Raw genomic sequence first — 22,963 nt, 5'->3', positions numbered from 1 at the left:
CTCACTGAGGCTGTCTTAGTGGCTAAAACGAAATGGTCTCATACAAAGAAAAGTTTCAGTTCCTAAACTAAATTGTAATAATTTTCATTGTACACTTCATATGTAGAATCATCTTTTGTAATTACTGTTTCTAAAGATCTTAAATGTTAGTGTGCGTATTTATGTGTGTGTGTGCGCGTGTGTGCGCGAGTGTGTGTGTGATGCTGCATGCGCGCGCGTATAGGGTAAGGGATTTGTCTCGCATATGGAGTATCTGCCAATGGTTTTGTCCTCACCTTCGTATTGTAATCAACTTGACCGTATCCCGTTGCTGCGATACAATAATTTGCAGAGACACACAAGGGCTTGTAGGAATATTGTTTTACAGTATTCAGCACTACTCTATTGAGAAATATAATGAGAATTAACTGAAGTAGATCATTTCCCCATTGCGACCCACAGTGTGAAGACTGCACTGATGCCCTAGCTTCCATGTCATGCATGGCCTTACAAATGACTGGAGACCGAATAAAATCACCAAATAAAATCAACACTGGATTGGAGCGATTTTGCAGATTTTTAGGCGTGTGACCATTCGCTTTGGTTCAGTGCAGCAGCGGAGCTTTTCAAGCCATTCAACCACACCTAGCGTTCATCCTTGGTATTCACTTTGCATCTGCACGGGTACTGAAGCTGCAGTCACTCTGTAGGTTCAGTGTGCAGTTCTGGTTGAATGTCTTTAAAGGACATCGTGTCTACGTCGCCAAGGGAGAACATTCAGCACCGGGGCTCAAAACGGACAAAACGATAAGCAGTTTGTCTCAAGGATGTCACGCCAGCGCACAGAATCGGTCTTTGGGAGAGACAGGTGCAGCGAAGAAAGGGATTAATGTACAAAAGGTTAACTGGAGTATACCGACACCGACTAGACTTCTAAGATTTCCTGCGCCCCGCGCCCAGCGCCCAGTTATCAGTTCGAGGACAGCATTTTGAATTTGACTGAGGAACATAAAACGAGGGCATTAAACATACCAGGTGAGTCAGCGCGCAGACTGTTGAGGTACAGGTTCTCGTGCGCAGTGTTCTCGTCGCGCCTAACGGTGTTCATGTTTCACCAGCGTTTGTGTTGGTGGCACACCGACTGCCTGCGGGGACAAAACATTTGTACACGTTATAACTTCATGGAGGTTATACGAATAGCTTTTGTTAGATTTCATAAACTGTAAAACCTTCGTGCATTTCGCTGTTAGCGCCATGGTCGTTATCTCAGGCTATTGTTACATTTTGTGTTTGGTAACTGCTTCAGATTTTGTCTGGAAGGAGATATGTGGTCTCTTTTCGAATTCATGGTCCTGCGTATTTGAACAGGCTACAGATATGTGTTCAGAAGACCAATTAAGGGATGTGACATCTTCAGTGCATTCGACTGATGTAAACCGCATTTACAATGTCAACATTGTACTGTTGATGCAAATAAAGGCAATAGTGCCGTTAGTATGTTTTATGGATCATCATTAGAAAATGTCTATTAAATCAGTCTGAGGGAGAGTAATTCTTCTGCCGTTAATATGATAGGCTATCTATTTGATCACTTCTGGCCATAATCGGTTAATTTAGTTGTAGGCTACCATAGAGAATATATCAAATCAAATCCTGCTGCCACAGATCATGTGGTATCAGCTATTCTGTATTTTATATAAGACAATGCATCATGAACAGTATATCCATCTTGGCAGATATTTAACACATGAAAGTTCAGCACTATTCACAAACATTTATACTTGTAGCATCTCAATTATTATATCTACTTTATCAGGTCTGCTTTCCCCTGGCAGTAGACATTGGTGCTCAACTTCAAGCTATACTTCCTGGCCCATAGCAACTGAATCAGGATGAGCAGCCAGCTACTGATCCACACAAAAGCCTGATTCAGGACAAATTGTCATGGAAGCATGGATGTTGCACATCTAGTTGAGACAATGGAAGCTATTCATTCTGTGCTGTCATGATTTATTCCACACCTTTTCCCTATTTAATGTAAATCATTACACCTTCAAGCAACCCCGGCGCTGTGGCTAAACAAACCATTTGTGCTGTTATAGGTATGAGAGTCATACTTGTGCAGTAAGATATATAATCGTCCAAGGTTCTCAAGGAGACATGGAGGCTATAAACACTTATTGTGTTATATCAATTCTTGTTTTTCCTTTGTCCTCTATTATTCACTGCTGTTTTAACTGTTGGTTGTATCCCACACTTCACCAGCCTGTGCATTCCTTTGAAATCTCTCTTTGGAGATGTGCTGGTATTTAATAGGTGTGGAGGGGGCTTGTTTGGCCTCAGGATAGTATGGCTGAGGAAAGGCATCCAAGTAGATGAAGTCCACTGAGGTCAGCCCCTGCCAATCAAGAGTGAAGGGAGGGACGATGGAGTGAAGGGGGGTGGATTAAGAGAAGTAATAGATTCCCAGGAGAATGGCTGCTGGCACCAACCTCGGGTCATGTATGATCTCTCAGCAGAGACCATACCATACTCACCACCCTCACCTCACCATACCGTTGGCCATCAGACATGTGGCTCCACTGTTGTCCCGTCACAAGCATAATATAGACCTCCCCCTCAGCACCCCCTTACTGGAGTTGGCCAAACAGATGCAGATGAGATGAAATGAATGGACATAACTCTCAGTGTCGGGTCCATGTCACTGTGTGCAGCAGAGAGTAGTGCGTGTGCGGTGTATAGATTTATGAGCGCTATTCTAAGCCTTGATCCTCCTTGTCCATACCTTGAAGGAACAGCTTACTGGTGCTCTGCTCATCATTGCTGCCATGTACGTATTAGTTGTTATTGTGAAGGACTTTACCATACAGAAGTGTGCCTCTTTTTTTTTGCACCCAAGGCCATACGTTCCAGCTCAATGTTTTGCTTTCTCCCAACTGCGGTCTTGTGTGCCTGTACTTGTGGGGGAGAGAAGGAGAAGCCGATCCAGCTGACTGACTGACCCCTTCTGAATGGCGTCCCTGTTATCACGACTCTGCACACAGACAGCGGCGCAGCAGTGCTCTGTGCAGGTGCTGAATTCACAGCACTAAAATAACCACCAGGTGCCCTGTGTGGATAATATCCCCCCCACTCCCTTGCCTCCCCCTGGGGGGGTGGGGGGGTTGAGTGTCTGTAAGGGCTGGCTGCATCAGGGGAGTTTCCATACTGGGGCTAAGTGATCAAGTCTGATGCTTCTCCTCTTGTCAGAGCTATGCCATGTGAGACGACAAACCCTGACAATTTTGTGCTCCGCAGACCAAGGCATCAGCCTTTTTTTTTTCCAACACTTCACTTTAAAGCTTAAAGTGTTTAGGTTTGGCACCTTGGACTGGCCACCGACCTTAAGGAAAGGCTCTCACAGTCCACTGAGGCTTTAAACTAAGGGACCAGAAATGTCATTTAGCCAGAGGTGGCAAAGGAGAAAGTCAGGACAAAGACAGGCTCAGTGAGTCAGGGTTTTCCTTTAAAAAGCCTTAGCCCAATGTCAAATATGTGACGCTTTCAGTGCAGTCATGTAAACATAGCCTTGATGTTTGTCTCAGCACAAATGTGCATTTCCTCTTATCAACAGTTACTATGCATCTCTCCCTGCCAACCATATCTTTAGTGTGACGGAATTGCAAAACAGTCCATAGGATTTATCTCCCATCCCATTGCCAGATTGAGGGATACAGTGGCAGCCTGGAGGGAGGTTTGTACATCCACGGCAGCGCTGTCACTGCATAGGGAGAGCACCATCCCTCATCAGCACCGCGCAGTAAATCTCTGTCTCCTCCAGGGATCCAGTCAGTCATTTTTAATCCTTCCTTCTACCTCTTTCTCTCTCTCCTTCTTCACTCTCTCTCCCTCTCTACCCCTCCACAGCACACGTACATCCTTTCCTTGCCCCCCCCCCCCCCCGCCTGTTGTGATTGATAGTGTTCACAGAGAATTGGTGTTCCCAAAGGGTCAAGGTTGGGTTTGTACGTACAGTGTGGTATGTGTGTTTAGGGCAAACGGCAGGCTCTGAAGAAGAGGTTCTGTGTGGTGTTGAATGAAGTTCATGAAGTCTGTGCTTCTTTGTGTATTATTTGAAACATGGTAGAAAAACTATGGTTATACTCAAATGGTGCAGTATTTGTGGGAATTCCTACAAGTGTTAGATCTTACAAGTGCTATTTTTTACATGTTGATCTTGCCAGTGGTATCCGTTGTCATGAGCACTATACACTTACATTTATTTATGAACATTATGTTTGCCCGCCCCGTTGTTCTGAGCAACGCTTAAACTGTTGGATCCGATAATGGAATATTTAGATGAGAGACTTGGCATTCATTGTCCTTCATCCATAGAGATATAGACCTGGTGTATCATCCTCCGAATTACAGGGAAATGCGATGGAAATATTCCCATCGTGACTAAACATTTAGATGTCCATTTAGAATAAACTAGGGTACTGTGAGCTGAATTTTTCACCCGCCTCTTAGCTTCTCAGGCGTTCTGCATCTATCAGGCTGCGATACGGCCAGACGCTTTTCAGTAAGCAAATCAAACGCCGTGGGCTGGAACCAAAAGCCCCTATCAACCAGAGGTCCTGTCACCCCCTCACAGCCCTTGTGTTGTTGCTCATGCCCATGCAAACAGTTAAGCCTTCATTGTGCTTAATAGCAGCACTATTCCTATTCGAGGTAGAGCTCTCAAGCAGGTATGTTTTCATATTATAAAAATAATTCAGTTTTAGGCAGGTAGATCTGAGGACAGGGACCAGAAGTGAACACTGTCTGCCTATCTCATTGTCCACCATGAGGATACCATTCTCACCACTGCACACTTTCGTTAAACCGTTAAGCATACTAAGGCACAATAAGAAGCAGTGGACATTTTGACAAGTTTGACAACACCATACAGGCAGGGCTATAAGACTGAAATATCACGGTCCAATTCTTCTTTTGAGAGCGTTGCCATGATTGGCACTCATCTCTTTTTAAGAGGTGATATCTGTGTGACAGCAACAACAATAACGTCACAGTTTCTATTCATCACCCTGCAAGAAGGGGTGAATAGATAGACAAAGATACGTGTCTCCCATTGCACCGCTGATGAGCCTTATCAAGAAGATTTTATACGGAGCGCTACCTTGCCATTACCTACTGAACTAATTAATTTCCCATTAATTAATGATACCAAAATGGTACGTACTCTAAAGCTTGACTTCCAAGAGAACTAAAGATCAGCTACAGATCGTCTGTACTGTGTTAAACAGTGCTCTTCCTTTCATCTTATTTGTCTCCTGATGCAGCTGGGTTGCAGTGGAGACTCCTGTGGTATGGCGGGGCTTTGAGGGGCTATGTCAAACATACATGGAATGTAAAGCCGCCACCCCGCTGTGCTTTGCAGGGTGGTTCTGAAAGCCAACAAATAAAGTCTTTTAAAGCGTCGCCCTAATGCCTCTGTGTGTTTGGAGAGTGGGATCAGAAGGGGCCGTGCTGCAGGTGGCCACATTGCACTGACCCGCAGGCCTGGCCGGCACACAGGCAGATGGACTGGGGGGAGGGACCGCTGTCCCTCGGACCGCCATGGGCCTGGAGAGAGGGGGGATGTTGTAGTCGTGGAGAGAGGATTGAATCTTGTGTCTGTCTGGATCTATTACACCGCTGATTGATTTGATCCGAAATAACTGAAGAGACTCCATGTCAGTGTCCTCCAACTCTTGTAGCCTCATTAAAGGTCATCAGATTCAAATCTGCCAACTGAAGTTTGTTTAAGAAATGGTTCGAACATCTTTAGACAATCTAAAATATGCCTTTACCCTTGATGCTGGGCATTCTGTGTGTGTTTGTACATCTGTCCGTCTTTTTTGATAACATAAAAAAGCTGGGTTGCAGGATAATCTTATTTAAGTTCGTAAGGTCATTTGGGAAATTTAGAGGAAGTGTTTAGGTGTCTGAATTTTTGGTTGGCACTTGGAGCGACCAATGATTTTTTTTAAAAGATGCTTTTTCTCTTGCTGTTTGCGGTCATCATCTCCCTTCATAAAATTCATAACACATCCACTAGTTCAGGTATCGCCAAAATCCCTCTTCCTATCCATGTCCACCAGACTCAGACTGGACTGCCTGTGCCCTGCAGTATGATAAGACCCCCGACACATCCCCAAATAAACACTGGACTTGGGTGATAGCCACCTCTGTAGCTTCAGGTGGCCAGGATGGCAGGGGTTCTGTCTGTTTGTTTTTTTCTCTATAACAGTTGCAGGGCACATGGGCTGTTTGATGCTATTCAGCTCTATGGTTCTCTTTCATGATGTTTTGTCTGAGAACTTATTAGTATATATTAGTACTTTGTTTTCAGAATGGACCTCGGTCACAGCAGGTTGTAGTAGAACATTCTGTCGAGTCCTTCATGAGTGTGGCTATTTCTGATATGTAGCAGGTCCCTCCTAGTTCATAATTCTGTAGATCTTGTAATAATAACTGAACATTTGGTATGTGCTCATTAACGGAACCATGGCAGATGTCCTGTGAGGGAGGTGTCAGGCTCAGTTGTATCAGAGCCAAAGGCAGGGCTCACCCACTGCTGGGTCTCCCACACGGAGCCATCTCTTATGTGCTACCAAGAGCCCTTGTGCTAACACTCATGTTCATATAGAAGACTTGACAGGTGTATGTAGGCCCATTCAAATCACAAATGAATTTGCAATTCCTTTTTTTTTACCACAGGAAGCCCTGTTGGCTGCAGTCTATAGAGCAGCCTTCTGTATCCTGGTTTAAAAGGCGCTCCTCAGTTGTGTGTTGATGGGCCGTGCCGTTAGCTGGCCAGCTGTTAGAGGTGAGCGCTGGCGATGCGTATGGTTCTGGACTGGCCTTTAGTGCCGCCGACTCCAGGGACATTTCTCTGGCTGCTCCGGTGTCTGCCGATTACGCGGCAGCCTCTTTAACCTTTAAACACACTTTTGGAGCTCTATTAGTGGGCAGTAAATAATGTATCTGTTCCTCTGTGTTGCTGCCAGTGAGTAACAGGCAACTTTCTGTTCACTTATTATTCATCAGCTGTTATTTATTATTGATCAGTCACAGTCTTTGAGTGTCCAGACTTCGTCTTGATGTTTTACAATAATAATGGCATTTCAGAGCTGGTTAAACTACTTTAGAAGATGTCTTCCGTTGAATTGAATCTCATCTCATTAATCTCATAATTATTCATCATATTTCTTGATGTGCCATGAAATACATACATACGATGTTCAATATGGGCCGCCAAGTGTAACAGACCTTATGTCGTATACGTACACGGAATCAGGTCTGTTACGCTTGGCGCCCAATGCCCCGGCTTGAAGATAAGTACTTTGGTATATTTCTACCAAAGGCATGACAGACATTTTTATATTCTTATTTCATTTTGTTTCAGGACTGACACATTCCTGACTGTTGTGAGCAAATCATTGGCACAGGCTCCATCCTGAATGACAGGAGGGGCTGATTTTGTAATTGCATATTAATGTGTTTATGTTTCTACCCAGCCTATGCAACTGGTCATAGATTGTATTTCTAACCAGTTGTCAAGCTACGATGTAAAATAGAGCTACGGACACAGATGTTGTGGTCTCCCACTGTCATGAAATCTGAAGTGAGAAGAAACCTTGACTGCCTGTGTGTTCACTGCCTCCCCATTTGCGCCTTACTGAAAATGGTGTCCCGTTAAGTTTGCCAAGCAACAAGCAAGCCATGGTCATGGTTCTGTATTTAGGTCATGGTTAGTATTTTTAATCAGCGATTTAATAATCACCTCTATCTCCGTATCAGATTCATCTGAGAGCAAGAGGTTTTGACATTGTCTAGATAAGTAGGAACACGGAGCCGGTAATGACTGCGTGTGTGGTGTTAAGCCTCAAGGACATACCCAGAACCACTCAGTGTAGCCTGATGCCCTCTGTTGTGTCAACTGTGTGGAGTGGATCACTCCTGAAGTTGCAGTTAGAGCGCGCAGACTGAGGCTTCTGAAGCGCCGTTGCCATGCAGACTGCTTGTCTATACGGCAGAGGAGTGCTCTCTGGCTTTGATTCTGTTCAGCCTCTGATGTAATCACATCCCACATTACCCACACCAACATCTCCGTGAAAGGCGCGTACGCCGGCTCACCAGAGACTGATGTCGCCCTGGAGAGCGCCGGGCCGCCCCCCCCCGCCCCCCCCCGCCCCACGCCCCCTCCCCCCCGAGCTCCGACAGGCAGGAGAGGTGCTTCCTCTGAGGAGCACCAATCAGGAGTGCCTCTGAGGAGCCGTCAGTCACTAAAGTGGGCTTAATTAAAAGCCTCACTGTAATGAGGCGCGTCCTGGTCTCATCATACAGTGGTGCTACATAGTGCCAGGGACCGCAGCTGGGATGCTGGGATAACCTGCAGAGGACCATGCTCAATGGTATGGGCTTTTGTGTGTTTTATGTGTGGGTGTGTGGTCGTGTGTGGCCGTGTGTGTGTAGATGTGTGTGTGGCACATCATCCTTTACATACTGTGGGAGGATGGACATGCACCTACGTACATATTCATAACAGTCCAAAAGATTGATGAATAGAGAGAGAGAGAGAGAGAGATCTGGGCTCAGCTGTAGTTCAGAGTGGGGACGGTGTGAACACATAATAGAAGATGTTTTGCACTGTTTTCTTCCTCTCCATTTTGCTATCAATATTAGCTATCTCATTCTTCCACTAGCTGATGTATTGAAAGTAATGAATGCTGCCTTCTTGCTTGTGTTGCTGTTGTAAAATTGATTTAGTATCTCCGGGGAACTTGTTAAATGTGCCCTAAAGTAAAACAATATGAAAGCTGTGCATCTTGAAGTGGACACTTGCCAAAGAAACAGTTAATGGTAATTGCATCAATTTGGTTGCGTACGTCATAAACCAACTCACCAGGGCAAGCTGTCGTGTTTAACACCAAAGGCACCGGCTACATTTAAATGTGTTAATGGGAGCTAAAGCTTAGCTAATGTCAGAAAAGGATAGAAAATGCTAACATTTAACCCCCATTCTTCAAACTGTTAGTAATATCCCAATAATGGAACAGTAAGGATAGAACAGTGGTCAGTACAGTTTCATTAGAGAGTGTTCATCCAAACAGAAAAGCATGACGAGAGTGTTCACAAGCCCTTTGAGTGTGCTCAGTGTCCTTGGTCCAAATGTCCTTGTGTTACTGACAGCACACAGAGGCTTTCCATTGCAATCAAACAGGCGTATTTCACACCGGTCCCCTATATCTCTCAGAGGTTCTTTGTGTCCCTTAGTCTAGAAATAGAGTTTTGTTTTATTTTTAGGGTTTCCATTTCAGCTCTGTATTGAAATGACATTACCGGGGGCTGGGCGTGGCATCCTGGCACCTGTTTTTGCCGGCGTGTTAACCAACAGCCCCATCACAGCCAACAATGCACAACAAGCCCGCTCTCAGTCCGCCCGCCTGCCCGCCCGCCTGCCCGCCTGCCTGCCTGCCTGCCTCGGTGGGTGTTCGGTGAGCAATAAGCCTGGCAGGGATAATACTACCCCAGGATCTGTTTTAACAAATGGATGAATAACAGTTCATTCTGCACTCACAAACGCCATGACAAGCATTCAACAGATGAGCGAGGAGCACATTTGGGTTGTTATTGCGAGGCGCTTGTGTGCAATGGCAGCCAGTGTATGCCCCTACAATGCTCTGGAAATAGATTTGCCCATCAAAGACAGCCCTGGGAGCAGTTACCAGCGAAGAGGAATGGTTGCCACGCATCTAGCAGAGGAAGGGCTCCCTGGACAACAGGGAAGTGGTGTGGCCATGAGCAGTTGCCAGGAGACGGTGAAGCACTGAAGGGTTGGAGGATGATGTGGGGAGGGAGCATGTAGGGATAAAGAGATGATCTTCATCTCACTGAGGAACTATTCAGGGTGGAACAACAGGCACCTGGGCGCATTAGTCACAGATTTACCCATCAAGCCATTTTGTATCTTGTGGTCATTTTTGAACTAAAGATTTCACTCATGGAAAACCTCTCAATCAAACAACTGCCATCCGTGCCATTTACAGACCCTCTAATTCAGTTTGGTCTTCAGTTATTGATGTATTGATTGTAAGTGATTATTGATTCACCAATCATTGATTGATTGAACTCTTAACATAATGATTGTCAAGGTCTTAAAAAATGAGATATTCACATACTGTGTTTAGACAATATAACCCCCTGAATTGTGAAATCGTGTATTCTGTAATGTTGCACAATATGTTCAGAAGAAGAAACCTACAAAGGGATCCGTGAGAAATCACTGTGGTATCAGAAAGTCTTGATGTTTTTACTTGTCATTTAAGATACGTTGCTATGTTACAAAAGCCCCATTTTTGAAAGCGAATGTTTTCCATGATAATTCGGCCTCTGAAGAGCGTAGTATTCTTTCCATAGAAATGCATTGTTTGTCGTGTGCCTATTGTGTCCACATGGATATTGTTTGCCAAGTGGAAATGCAATTACACTCTATATAACCCACATTTAATGGTGCACTGACCTTGCCTCGGTCTCTCCTCCCTGCCTTCCTTCTGAAGTCAAGCACTATGCATGCAGCAGCAGCAGCAGCAGCAGCATCTCTCACTCTATGAGCAGGGTACATATCAAAGGGCTGGTGCTGATGGAGACACTGCTGCTGTTACCTACAATCAAACAAACCCAAATAGGCCTGAATATGTGTGCATAAGCGCTCACATGATTGTGTGTGTGTGTGTGTGTGTGTGTGTGTGTGTGTGTGTGTGTGTGTGTGTGTGTGTGTGTGTGTGTGTGTGTGTGTGTGTGTGTGTGTGTGTGTGTCCTTGTCAGTACCTGCTCCATGTCTTGAGGGAAAACGTTACGTGCTGATCTCAAAGACAAGCCAAGGATATCTTTAAATGCTATCATTAGCCTCCAAAGGTGTGCCTGGGACCACCAATGCTAATGAAGGGCCCTGAAACCAGGGAGAAATATGCTAATGAGCCCCAATTAACAGCCAAATCCTTGTGTTGAAACGGTGAACACGGCATCTGTGGCCCCCTGCTTGGCTCTCAGAGGCTCCTGTCCTGGGCCCCTCTCCTGGTGAAACTCCCCACTCCTCTCCACTTCGACTGGGAACACATAGGCGGAACACAATGTTAACGCAGCTGGTGTTTGTCTCTGGAAAATGCAGCATTACCCAAAATGAAATGACTCACAAAGAGAATGGCAGTGTTTGCTCAGAGGAAGCAATGGAGGATAAGTCTGGTTCATTTTTCCGCATGGTAAGCGTGTTTCATACCCATTAATTCTCATTCATGGTCTTGTCTTCTTCTTACTATACCATCACAGTGGGTGCCAGCACCGTCCCGTCGTCTCTACTGTGGCCCAGTTGATAAGGTAGACTTTATTTTCTTTAGTCCTGTGCTACTGGTATGATTAAACAACTATAGGCTACCTTTAAAGGTTAAGCCTAATGAACTGTCAGAACTAAATCTGTCGGGTTGATTAGCCTCGACGCAGCTGGACAACACACTCCCGCAAACTAACAGCAGGACAGGAGAAACAGGAGAGGTGTGCTGAAAGGAAGTTCCTTAAAGAGACAAATAAGATAAACAGCCCAACTGTTTTCCCCTGCCGCCTGTGAGCCTCAGCTCTTCCAGATGAGGATCTGCTCACTGCGCTGCCGAGCCTGTCAACGTCAGCCTGTGCTTCAGCTGGCTCGAGCTTGAAGTGCTGTGTAAATGTGAGGATATCTAACTGATTGCACCAAATGCGCCAATGAGATGCGCCTTAGCTCCGGGCTGATCAAATCAGAATCCCATTATTGTGACACTTTTTGTGGCTTTCTGTCATATCAGCCGCTAAAATGAAGAGCCTTCTGCACATCAGCTCAGATGGATGTCATGGCACGTCGTCAGCATGGGCGATGCAATTTAATCACAGCTTTCTGAGCTGCAGGAACAGGTCTCAGATGGACCTGATTTCATTTCCCTGTCACTCTCCTGCAAACCCAGCCCACATTCCCCCACGCTTCGAGATGCACCTCACTGCCCAGGTTGACATGACATGTGGGAGCCAAACAGCCAAGGGAGCAGAGAGGGAGACAATGTCAGAGAGGATCTGTATGTATGACTGTGTGTGTGTGTGTGTGTGTGTGTGTGTGTGTGTGTGTGTGTGTGTGTGAGAGAGAGGCCGTTGTTGAAGGGTCAAGAAAAATGAGCGAGTGTGTGTGCAGTGCGTGCAGTGTGTGTGTGTTTCTGTGTCTGTCTGTGTCAATGTGTGTGTGTGTGTGTGTGTGAGAGAGTGTGTGTTTCTGTGTCTGTCTATGTATCAATGTGTGTGTGTGTGAGAGAGAGTGTGTGTGTGTGTGTTTCTGTGTCTGTCTATGTGTCAATGTGTGTGTGTGTGTGTGTGTTTCTGTGTCTGTCTATGTGTCAATGTGTGTGTGTGTGTGTGTGTGAGTGAGAGAGTGAGTGTGTGTGTTTCTGTGTCTGTCTATGTGTCATTGTGTGTGTGTGTGTGTGTGTGTGTGTGTGTGTGTGTGTGTGTGTGTGTGTGTGTGTGTGTGTGTGTGTGTGTGTGTGTCTGTGTGTGTCTGTGTGTGTACGTGTGTCTGTGTGTGTGTGAGAGAGAAAGAGCATGTGTGTGTGTGTGTGTGTGTGCGAGAGAGTGTGTCTGTGTTTCTGTGTCTGTCTATGTGTCAATGTGTGTGTGTTTGAGAGAGAGTATGTGTGTGTGGATAGCAGTAGCATAGTAATAACAGCGAGACAGGGCCACTGCAGATGCTGAGTGGATGAGGGCTCAGTGTTCTTGTGGATCGTGATCCCATTAGAGGTGGCTGTAAACTGTGTCCAGGCCTGTTAACTCAACCCATTTCACCTCTCACCAAAGCCTTGCCTCAGGAGAGAAGGAACAGAGGGAGAGGGAGAGAGAGGGAGAGGTAAAGAGAGAGGTAAAGAGATGGTGTGTGGGGGGGGGGGGGGGGGGGGGGGGGGGGGGAGGCACTCAGAAGGTTCAGACTGCCGGGGCGTGTTCAGACCCTCAGTCCACCCATTTAATTACCTGCAGAAACACAAGAGGAGCTTTTTTTCAGTTTGTCACTTGACAACCCAGGAGCTAGCTAGCAAATTTAATGTGGATGTAACGTGTGCATTAGCATAGAAATTGCCCAGAAAATTGAAAAGTGCATTACAAAATCTACACCCCAAAAAGGCGAAAGGGAAATAATGCGATATTGCCCTAACTATCCTGAGGGAGTCTGCCATGAGAGACAAGCACTCAGGAAAAGAGCATATTATCCAATAATGCTGTCCTCTTGATAAGATAAAGCCCTGACCGGATTGATTCCTCCACGTGTGTGTGTGTGTGTGTGTGTGTGTGTGTGTGTGTGTGTGTGTGTGTGTGTGTGTGTGTGTGTGTGTGTGTGTCTCAGTCACTTCTAATTTTTGGCTGGGCATGGAATGATAAGGTTTCATTAAGGATCCATAAGTGATAAAACACAAACGCAAACCTGTGTGGTGCCAGTGTACACAACCACACATTCCAATCAGAATGAGGTGCCAGGGGGTTTAATGGCCAACCACCAGTTAAGCCCTGTCCTTTGGACACTCCTCTCTTAGTGAGGGCTTTGCTTTGTCTAACCACAGGACACCGGTCAGTTGGCTCCTGTGTATGTATGTGATGAGATGGGAAGCAGAGGAACCAATGAGATTGTGGAGACTGCATAGTGTGAACAGGAAACAGGTGGAGTCATGGAGGGAAGGAAAGGGGGAGTGCAAAGATGGAGACAGAGGGGGGGACAATGTGAGCAGTGAGAGACAATCCTCAGAGTGCAGGAAGAGGGGATTGTGGGGAATGAGAAAGAGAGAGGAGAGAGAGAGAGAGTGAGGGGAAGAGAGAGAGAGAGAGTGAGGGGAAGGTGTACCTGGTGTTATGGTGGGGAAAGAGAGAGGAGAGAGAGAGAGAGTGAGGGGAAGAGAGAGAGAGAGTGAGGGGAAGAGAGAGGGGAGAGAGAGAGAGAGAGAGAGAGAGAGAGGGGAAGAGAGAGAGAGAGAGAGTGAGGGGAAGGTCTACCTGGTGTTATGGTGGGGAATGAGACAGAGAGAGAGAGAGAGTGAGGGGAAGAGAGAGAGAGAGAGAGTGAGGGGAAGGTGTACCTGGTGTTATGGTGGGGAATGAGACAGAGAGAGAGTGGGGAAGGTGTACCTGGTGTTATGGTGGGGAATGAGACAGAGAGAGAGTGGGGAAGGTGTACCTGGTGTTATGGTGGGGAATGAGACAGAGAGAGAGTGGGGAAGGTGTACCTGGTGTTATGGTGGGGAATGAGACAGAGAGAGAGTGGGGAAGGTGTACCTGGTGTTATGGTGGGGAATGAGACAGAGAGAGAGTGGGGAAGGTGTACCTGGTGTTATTGCAGCGTCCTTAACTGTCAGAGCCCAGGGCTGGGCTTGTGATCCCCACCTTACTGAATACAGATTTCACTTCTGCTCTCCCACTCCTCTCACAGTCACAGTTGCAGCTTTATCTCAAAAGGCACACACTCTCATACACAATTTATTTCTCTCTCTCTCACACACACACACACACACACACACACGCACACACATACATGCACACACCACACACAACATGGAATGTTTCAAAACCAAAAGCATTATTTTCAATGAGGAAGCATACAAGCATACAAGCATACAAGCATACAATTTCCAATTCCAAAGCCTGTCTGCACTACAAAATGTCATCATCACCTTGACCGTCATCCCATTAGTCGATCTTTACAAAATGCCCAAAATAGACGGACAAAATAAGCAATGCAGTTCTCCTCGATTTTTGAATTAAAGTACACACAATAGGACACACACACACACACACACACACACACACACACACACACACACACACTACATGTTCAGACAGTCCCCTCCCACTTCACACGCAAAACTAAAATAAAAACAACAACACAAAGACATAAGACATGGTAACACAAGTCTGACTGTGCACATAAATGGCCCGCGACAGCAGACACAGATGGGGGATTTTGTGATCATTTTGTCCCTCTGTCCCCTCTTCCTGTTCCCCCAGTCTGCCACACTAACCACAGGAGGCACTGGAGGAGCCATTTGTCCTCCCTTCGACTCTCCAAACAACAGAAGAACATGCCGCATTAGAAACACAATGCGCCGACACATTGCCACGGATCCAGAATTACAGGCTTTCAGTGGGGAGTTTTGTCTCTGAGCTGGTTGTCATGGAGCCAGGTGGAAAGAAATGGAGACGAGAGTAAACCTCTGTGTGCCATCTCTTCTTCTCTGCGTTTCCCTCTTGCTCCAAACTGATATGTCATTTAAAGAGCGAATTGCATTTATAGTTTTGAACAGTGTGCTAATGACTCCATCTATTTCACCACAACTGTTTTATGTGTGGGGGATTATATCAGCATCGTGTTAATTCTGTAATAAATCATTTTCCCAGCACCAGAGAGAAGTACAATCTAGACAATACAGTGGTAATTGGAATATATGATGTTAATTATGGACCATCCTATATGGGTGATGCTGCAACCACTCAGCACATTTTGAGCACATTTTAGTATAAATAGTTTCTGCCTTTCTACAAGTTTGGGAGCAGATTCCACTAAATATCAAAAGGTCACCCTGGATGCTAAATTCAGTCATTGATACTGTAATAGCCATTATCTCATGCACCAGGTTCATGTGTTGAATGATTAGTGTAGTGTAGTAGAGCATGCTGATTAGTAGCTGTGCTTTGAGAGCTATGTGATTGTTTTTAGATGTTTTAGATGCTTCATCGTGCTGCCTCTTTATTAATCTAATAATCGCATTTGACTCTCATCGCTGCCACGGGGGTCTTGTTATGAGAGATAATAAACTGACAGTTGCCACGGTTACCCAGGAGGTAGCAGAAACATCTTTCAAAAAACATTGTTGAGGTGATTAAAAATAGATAAAAATAACTGCATAGGCCATAAAATATCATATCATGTATCAGAATATATACATGACCAGTTTGACTAGTGCAAACTAAACCTTGCCAATGTATCAAGATGTCGCTACACATCTGATTTTCATCTGTGTACACAACTCTAAATGTTTATACCATTATGGTATTTATTATTTTGATCTTAATTAATGTTAAGCAATAACAATAATAATACAAATAATAATTTTTACAGGGGGGCATTTGAACAAAAAAGGGAGTTTAGATGTCAATGAGGTTAGCCTGTGGGTGTGTCAGTGTTTTTGGGTGGAAGAAGGTTCTTTGCACTAGTTGTTGTAGTCTTAGGTGTGCCATGCTTGAGACTTGAGATTCCAAGGATGCTATGACTGGCCCCCTATTTGCCTTTCAGAGAACTCATTTTAGGGTGATTGCATTCAGGGTTTCCCTTTGAGGGATAAGGGATTGATTGATTCAAATCTGGCTTCACACATTCTCTCCATTTTTTTTGCAGTCTCTCGATATGTATCTCATCGATTTTCCCAAATCCATTTTCGCATTTGGGGAGGGTTACATCCAAGCTGGAGGAATAGAATTCTCTCTCTCTCTCTCTCTCTCTCTCTCTCTTTCTCTCTCTCTTTCTCTCTCTCTCGCCCTCTCTCTGCTTTTCTTACATCTGCTGCTGGAGAATGGCTCTGTTGAACATTGCTAACAGTTTCCACGGCAACAGAGGTGGCGGTTTGTGTGAATGTGTGTTTGTGTGTGTGTGTGTGGGGGGGGGGGGGGGGAGGTTCAGCAGTGAGAGTCATAGTCATGTTGAAATTTTTCAATTTTTTGGGCGTCTCTGTTTTAATGCTAATCATTTCATCCAAAGCAATCTCTGCCTTTTGATGTGTAGTCCTTGTAATCCAGAATGCATCTGGTGATCTGGCAGACTCTATAGTTTATAGCTAGAGGAGAGAGACAGCCTGAGATGGCGTGTTTGATATTGAGGGGATTATTTTCGTTGCTGACAATGGTTCCAAAGGGAAAAAAAACACTTGCATTATAACTTCAGGTCAACACACCACTGCGTTTCTCACAGTTGATTTACATTTCTAACTATTTCCTGACCTGACTAAACTGAAGCAAAAAAAAAAAATGATCTTTAACACAGCCTACCTACTTTTCAATCTGCAGACCGTTTTTTTGATCGGGCCAATGCATCGATGTCTATTAATCCATTGTTTTGCGTTCCTTTCTATCATGAGAACACATATCACAAAGACAACAGGGACTATGTGAGACTGATATGATGTGCAGGCCTGGTCCTTGAGGTGGTCATACATATGTATGATTCCTGTTAGCGGTGATGAGGTGTGCTCCACAATTACTGTGGGTCATAAATTGCGAGTGAGCACTGCAGGCTGGGGGTGCTGTGTGTGGCCACTCACATCTCCTGGCAGGGAGGGGTAGCTGTAGGCGTCTGACCAGGGGCAGGGTGTGGACTGACTGACTGACAGAAAGCAGAGGCAACCAGCCCTGCCAGTAAGTGCTCACACGCTAACCTCCTTTTCACCCTCATACACACACACACACACACACACACACACACACACACACACACACACAGACACACAGACACACACACACACACACACACACACACACACACACACACACACACACACACACACATACTTCTGTGTCCACGCACTAACACAGATACATTTAAAACAATGCACTCCACACACACATCTGACCCCATAGCTCAGATGCATCCTACATATACACACACACACACAGACGTACATGCACAGACCCCTCACACAATTCACACACAGCCAGGAGTGGCCCAAGCACTGACAGAACAGCAGTAGCATGGCCAAAGCACAGCGAGCCTTCTTAAGATCCCATGCTCCAGTGTTACAGTGTGGGAGGGTTTGATATCCAGGCCTTTGGACACTGCAGAGTGAGTGAGTCTTATCTGCTTATGTTATATGTTATATATATATATATATTATGTTATATCTTATATGTTATATGTTATATGTTATGTTATGTTATGTTAGGTTATGTTATAAGTAGATCGGACTCTATACCTACTCTATGCCTGAGCCTACGTTATAACAGAACTTTAAAAATGCATATACCCATCTACCTTATGATATTATATACATTGTTAGGTATATTTACATTTACATTTACATTTACATTTAGTCATTTAGCAGACGCTTTTGTCCAAAGCGACGTACAAGGGAGAGAACAGTCAAGCTACGAGCAATAGAACCCTGGTGTAACAAGGTTCTATTATGATATTATATACATTGTTATATATATTTGATACTCGTTTTGAATTCCTCCTACTTCCTCCTGCAGTCTGAGGATCTGTATACCAGGAAATACTACAAATACTACTACTCTAAATTGGCCTTAGGTTTCTATGTCTGTGTGTGTGTTCACTTTGGTGCTCACCTGGTAATTAAGTAACTCGTCATTTCTAACTTTTACCCAAAATATGAATGAGCTGGTCCAAACCATGGATGCCTGAATGGTCCTTCCTTACCAAACGCCATGACTATGAAAGGCCACACATTTGTGTGACAGTGTGACTGGTGTGACAGTGATACCGTTTAAGCTCCTCTCCTCTCATCAGTGGTGACAGTGGACTTTAAACTGCGCCCACACCATCCCGTGGGCTTAGATGGTGGGTACTGAGCACAACTGTGTGTTGGTATGGAGTGTGTGATGATGGAATGAGACTGAGGGACGTGTGTGTGTGTGTGTGTGTGTGTGTGTGTGTGTGTGTGTGTGATGAGAGAGAGAGAGCAGGATTACAGCACAGCATTTTGCTGCAGTCTCCCCTGTGCTGCACCCATAAATCAACAGGCATTAAGTGGTGGCAGGTGGCTGACTCTTTCTCTCTCCCCTCTCTCTTTCTCTTTGTGTGTGTGTGTGTGTGCATGTGAGTGTGTGTGTGTGTGTGTGTGTGTGTATGTGTGTGTGTGTGTGTGTGTGTGTGTGTGTGTGTGTGTGTGTGTGTGTGTGTGTGTGTGTGTGTGTGTGAGTGTGTGTGTGTGTGTGTGTGTGTGTGTGTGTGTGTGTGTGTGTGTGTGTGTGTGTATGTGTGTCTCTGCATGCGTGTGACTCTGCAGCGGCCTGTCTAAAGTAAAGAGGCGATATCAGGCCCCTCAGTCCTCCACAGGAGGCCGGTGTGAGTGGAGCTGCTCATGCTCACTGGAGCTGTGGATTGGCACTGGCTGTTGCAGAGAGCAGAACAGCGTGTCGTGTTTATCCAGGAACCAAACCATTCAAGTACAGGCTCCAAGTCTTTGGAAGTCTCCGAGGGTTTCATACATTTTCATTTTTTTTTTTTCAATCATTTCAATCCTTTCTATCACCTGAAACATGTAATGGCATTTTTAATTTTGTTTTTCAATCATTTCAATCCTTTCTATCACCTGGAACATGTAATGGCATGTCTGTGACAATTGGGTTTGGTCACTGATCTGGGATCTGAGATGAACAGAAAGAGGCTGACGCCATTCCCCAACCCAGCTCCACCCCTTCACTCTTCTCTCCTTTGTTGCCTGGGTTTGGGTAATCAAGCGTTTTTCTTTAATTAGGAAAAGGAAACCACAGCTTTGAACCTGTGATTCACACCATCTTATTAGGCAGACATCACTGCCACCTTTCTCATATACTTGGTGAGAACAGATAATGAGTAAGGCAAAGTGCGCTCCCCTCACTTCAACAGAACTGGCAAGGAAAGTGTGTGTGTCTCTGTGTGTGTGTGTGTGTGTGTGGTGATAGTGTGTGTGTGTGTGTGTGTGTGTGTGTGTGTGTGTGTGGTGTGTGTGTGTGTCTGTGTGTGTGTGTGTGTGTGTGTGTTTATGTGTGTGTGTGTGTGTGTGTGTGTGTGTGTGTGTGTGTGTGTGTGTATGATAGTGTGTGTATGATAGTGTGTATGTGTGGTGTGTGTGTGTGTGTGTGTGTGTGTGTGTGTGTGTGTGTGTGTGTGTGTGTGTGTGTGTGTGCACATGCATGAGAAAGGATGAAAGGAAAGGGGGTGTGATCTTGTTGTCACTGTCACAATATCAGGTGAAAACGTGTTAAAGCAATCTGGCAGCCTACCATCATCCCCAAAGCACAGGGATGGTGGCTGTTGTGATAGGTGGTGATTACTGTTATCTCTGAGGCTGGGTTGGTAGGTGTACTCAGCTTTGGGTTCGGAGGAATGTGTTTAGAGAATACAAACAAAGCTTCTCTGCCCTTGACCATCCTGGATATCAGGGAACGTAAAACACATGCTAGATTAATATCAGTGTGCCACACTCCTGCTGCAATCAGCCAATGCCACACTGTCTGTTCTGGGCTGAATCAAGGTTGTTCTGCAAACAGCACTCAGGAATAGTTTTTTTCTTAGGAAATGGATGCCCCCACAACAATCTCAAAATGACTCCTTAAAGATGAAGTCCGTGGTTCAGTTTCGGTTTCGTAAAAGGTTGTTGATATTTGTGCTTATCAGCCAATCAAATTCCACCCCTCCCTTCCGTGTTCCTGAAGTATGTGTGTTGATTAGCCGGAATTGTTTATGGCTCGAACTGAGCCCCTATGTTTGATTCCCGTTTATAGAGCCAGGGTCTGTGTACGAGCACCAGAGGCATTCTTGACAGAACTCTAAACGGACAGCTAGAGGGCTGTGTGGAGGAGCAATTAGCTGAATTTGACCAAACGTGCATGAAATTAGAATCGCACACTGCACCATTAAATGAGTTTTCTCTCCCGGGAAAAATAAAAGCAATAACATTCATTTGCGAAACTGAAAGAGCCAGGGTTAGACTCTGGCTCTGAGGTTCTGTGAAAAAATGCTCATGGCAAAGGCACATCCACGGAGGTTACCTGTGGCAAAGTACAAAGACCTATTGAAGGGGCGTGATTGCCATGACAACACAAAAGCACTTCCCGATCCCGTCCTCGGATGTCCGCCTCAGCGGAGTTTACACAGCTGTATGCGCTGATGTCTGATGAGCCCCGGCTGGTCATTCTGCCTCCACCTTGTGCTTTCTGTGGACCCAGAGCCAAGTGCCCCGCCGCCACAGAGCTGGCCGCCCGCCGGGCTGCAGACCAGACGCTGGGAGCCAGTGCAGATGCACACAACTGGTTCAATCAGAGCCATTGAATAGCGAGACGCTCTAAATGAAGCCTCACAAATGTGTACTGTGCCTGCCATCTGTCTGGGTTACCAAACAGACTGCTTTAGATGGCACAAATACACACACACACACACACACACACACACACAGACACTCACAGACACACACACACACACACACACACACACACACACACACACACACACACACACACACACACACACACACACACACACACACACACACACACACACACACACACACACACACATAGTTTGAGCACTTACTTCCTGAGGAATGGAAAGCACGTATTGTAGACCTTTTGAATGGAACCATTTTTGCACAGACACACACACACACACACACACACACACACACACAAAACGATAAGAGTTGAACGTGTTCATTATCCATGTAAGATATACGTAAGATGTCAGCCTGACTATATAATACTCCGAGCTTGAGAGGTTAGGAAACAGAAATGAGAGAGAGATAGAGTATTGTCTGTTTTGGGGATTCATGTGTCTGGTGTTTTTAGAGAGAAATGGGATTCTGTCTCTTTCCCCTCATTGTATAGTGTGTGTGTGTGTGTGTGTGTGTGTGTGTGTGTGTGTGTGTGTGTGTGTGTGTGTGTGTTGGCGAGAGATTCATTGTATAGTGTGTATAGACAGCCAGACAATACAGGAATGGATGAAAATTGTATTTCATCATTCACCATACACCATCAAAAGATTAAAAAAATGCTTTATAGTTAAATGATATACTGTACCCTCTCTTTGTGTGAGTCCATTCTCTGCTCTCATTTACAAACACACACACACACACACACACAGCGACAGACAGACACACACAGACACACACACACACACACACACACACACACACACACACACACACACACACACACACACACACATACAAATACACACAATCCCACCACCAGTTAACTGGCCCTTCATCAGACTGCTCTCGTAAAATGGCCCCATAAAAAGCAGCCAATCCTCGTCGCAAAGCCAAACGAAGCTCTCTGGAGAGCACTGGTGACTTTGAAAGTGGCCAATTGCCCGCTGGACACTAAGCGTTCTGGGTGTCATATCATGTCCCCAGCCGGCATTAGCACGATGGCATGTGCTGGATGGCCAGTGGAATTGCGGTGCTACTAGAGGCAGAAGCACAATGACACTCTTCAGGCTTATTACTGTGCCCGTATGTAGCCACCTCTCTACTCAGACTCCCTCTATTTGATTCAATATGGGTTTATTGGCATAACAGTGTGCATAACTCTACTTCAAAGGTCTTTTAAACACAGAAAGATAAGAATCAAAAAGTTATTTCATTCTTTTTATCTCTAGCTTTTTTTCCCCTCTCGCCCTAGTCCATTTCATTAGCAATGTTATATCCATCTTGAACTGATATTTCATAGCCGTGTCCTCACTTAAGATAGAATCAGACAGCCACTGCCTGTTAGGATTACAGATTTAGATCTGTGTTCAAGATAGTGACTGACTACAAATCACCCTCAAGGCTAGAGAGAGAGAGAGAGAGAGTTTTCAAAAGAGAGAGGGAGAGTCGAACCTAATCTAGCAGTTGGTCAATAACTAGCTTAATGAGAATATTCAATCAATAGGCTTCACAGGGCCATGCGGAGAAAGATCCACTCCTAATTAGGCTACTGTATGGGAACAGTGATTACACAGCTGAAGGTTAAGAGTTGGGGAGCCTATAGGGATCCGGCTTTCTCTAATCTCTAATCTCACACATCTTCCCCGTGTATCACTGACCAAACACATTACTCAGACAGCACTGGGCCTTTAAAGCCAGGCAACTGTGACAATGGTTACTTTTGTGTGCACCTCTCTGATCTGATAGTGATCATGACAGCAGTCGGGCCG

At 45.3% G+C, this 22,963-nt stretch overlaps 1 protein-coding gene across 1 annotated transcript in view; it reads left to right on the top strand.

Moving 5' to 3' along the window:
• The first annotated feature begins 211 nt into the window (after positions 1-211).
• sema6ba (sema domain, transmembrane domain (TM), and cytoplasmic domain, (semaphorin) 6Ba) overlaps positions 212-22,963 on the top strand; it is a 70,068-nt gene continuing 47,316 nt past the window's right edge. The window contains exon 1 of the mRNA XM_031559901.1: positions 212-1,014. The gene's annotated coding sequence lies outside the window, so the exon portion shown is untranslated. The remainder of the gene's footprint in view (positions 1,015-22,963) is intronic.

Source organism: Clupea harengus, chromosome 22 (assembly GCF_900700415.2).
Source record: "Clupea harengus chromosome 22, Ch_v2.0.2, whole genome shotgun sequence".
Lineage (NCBI taxonomy): Eukaryota > Metazoa > Chordata > Actinopteri > Clupeiformes > Clupeidae > Clupea > Clupea harengus.
This window is presented reverse-complemented; position numbering and strand designations above follow the sequence as displayed.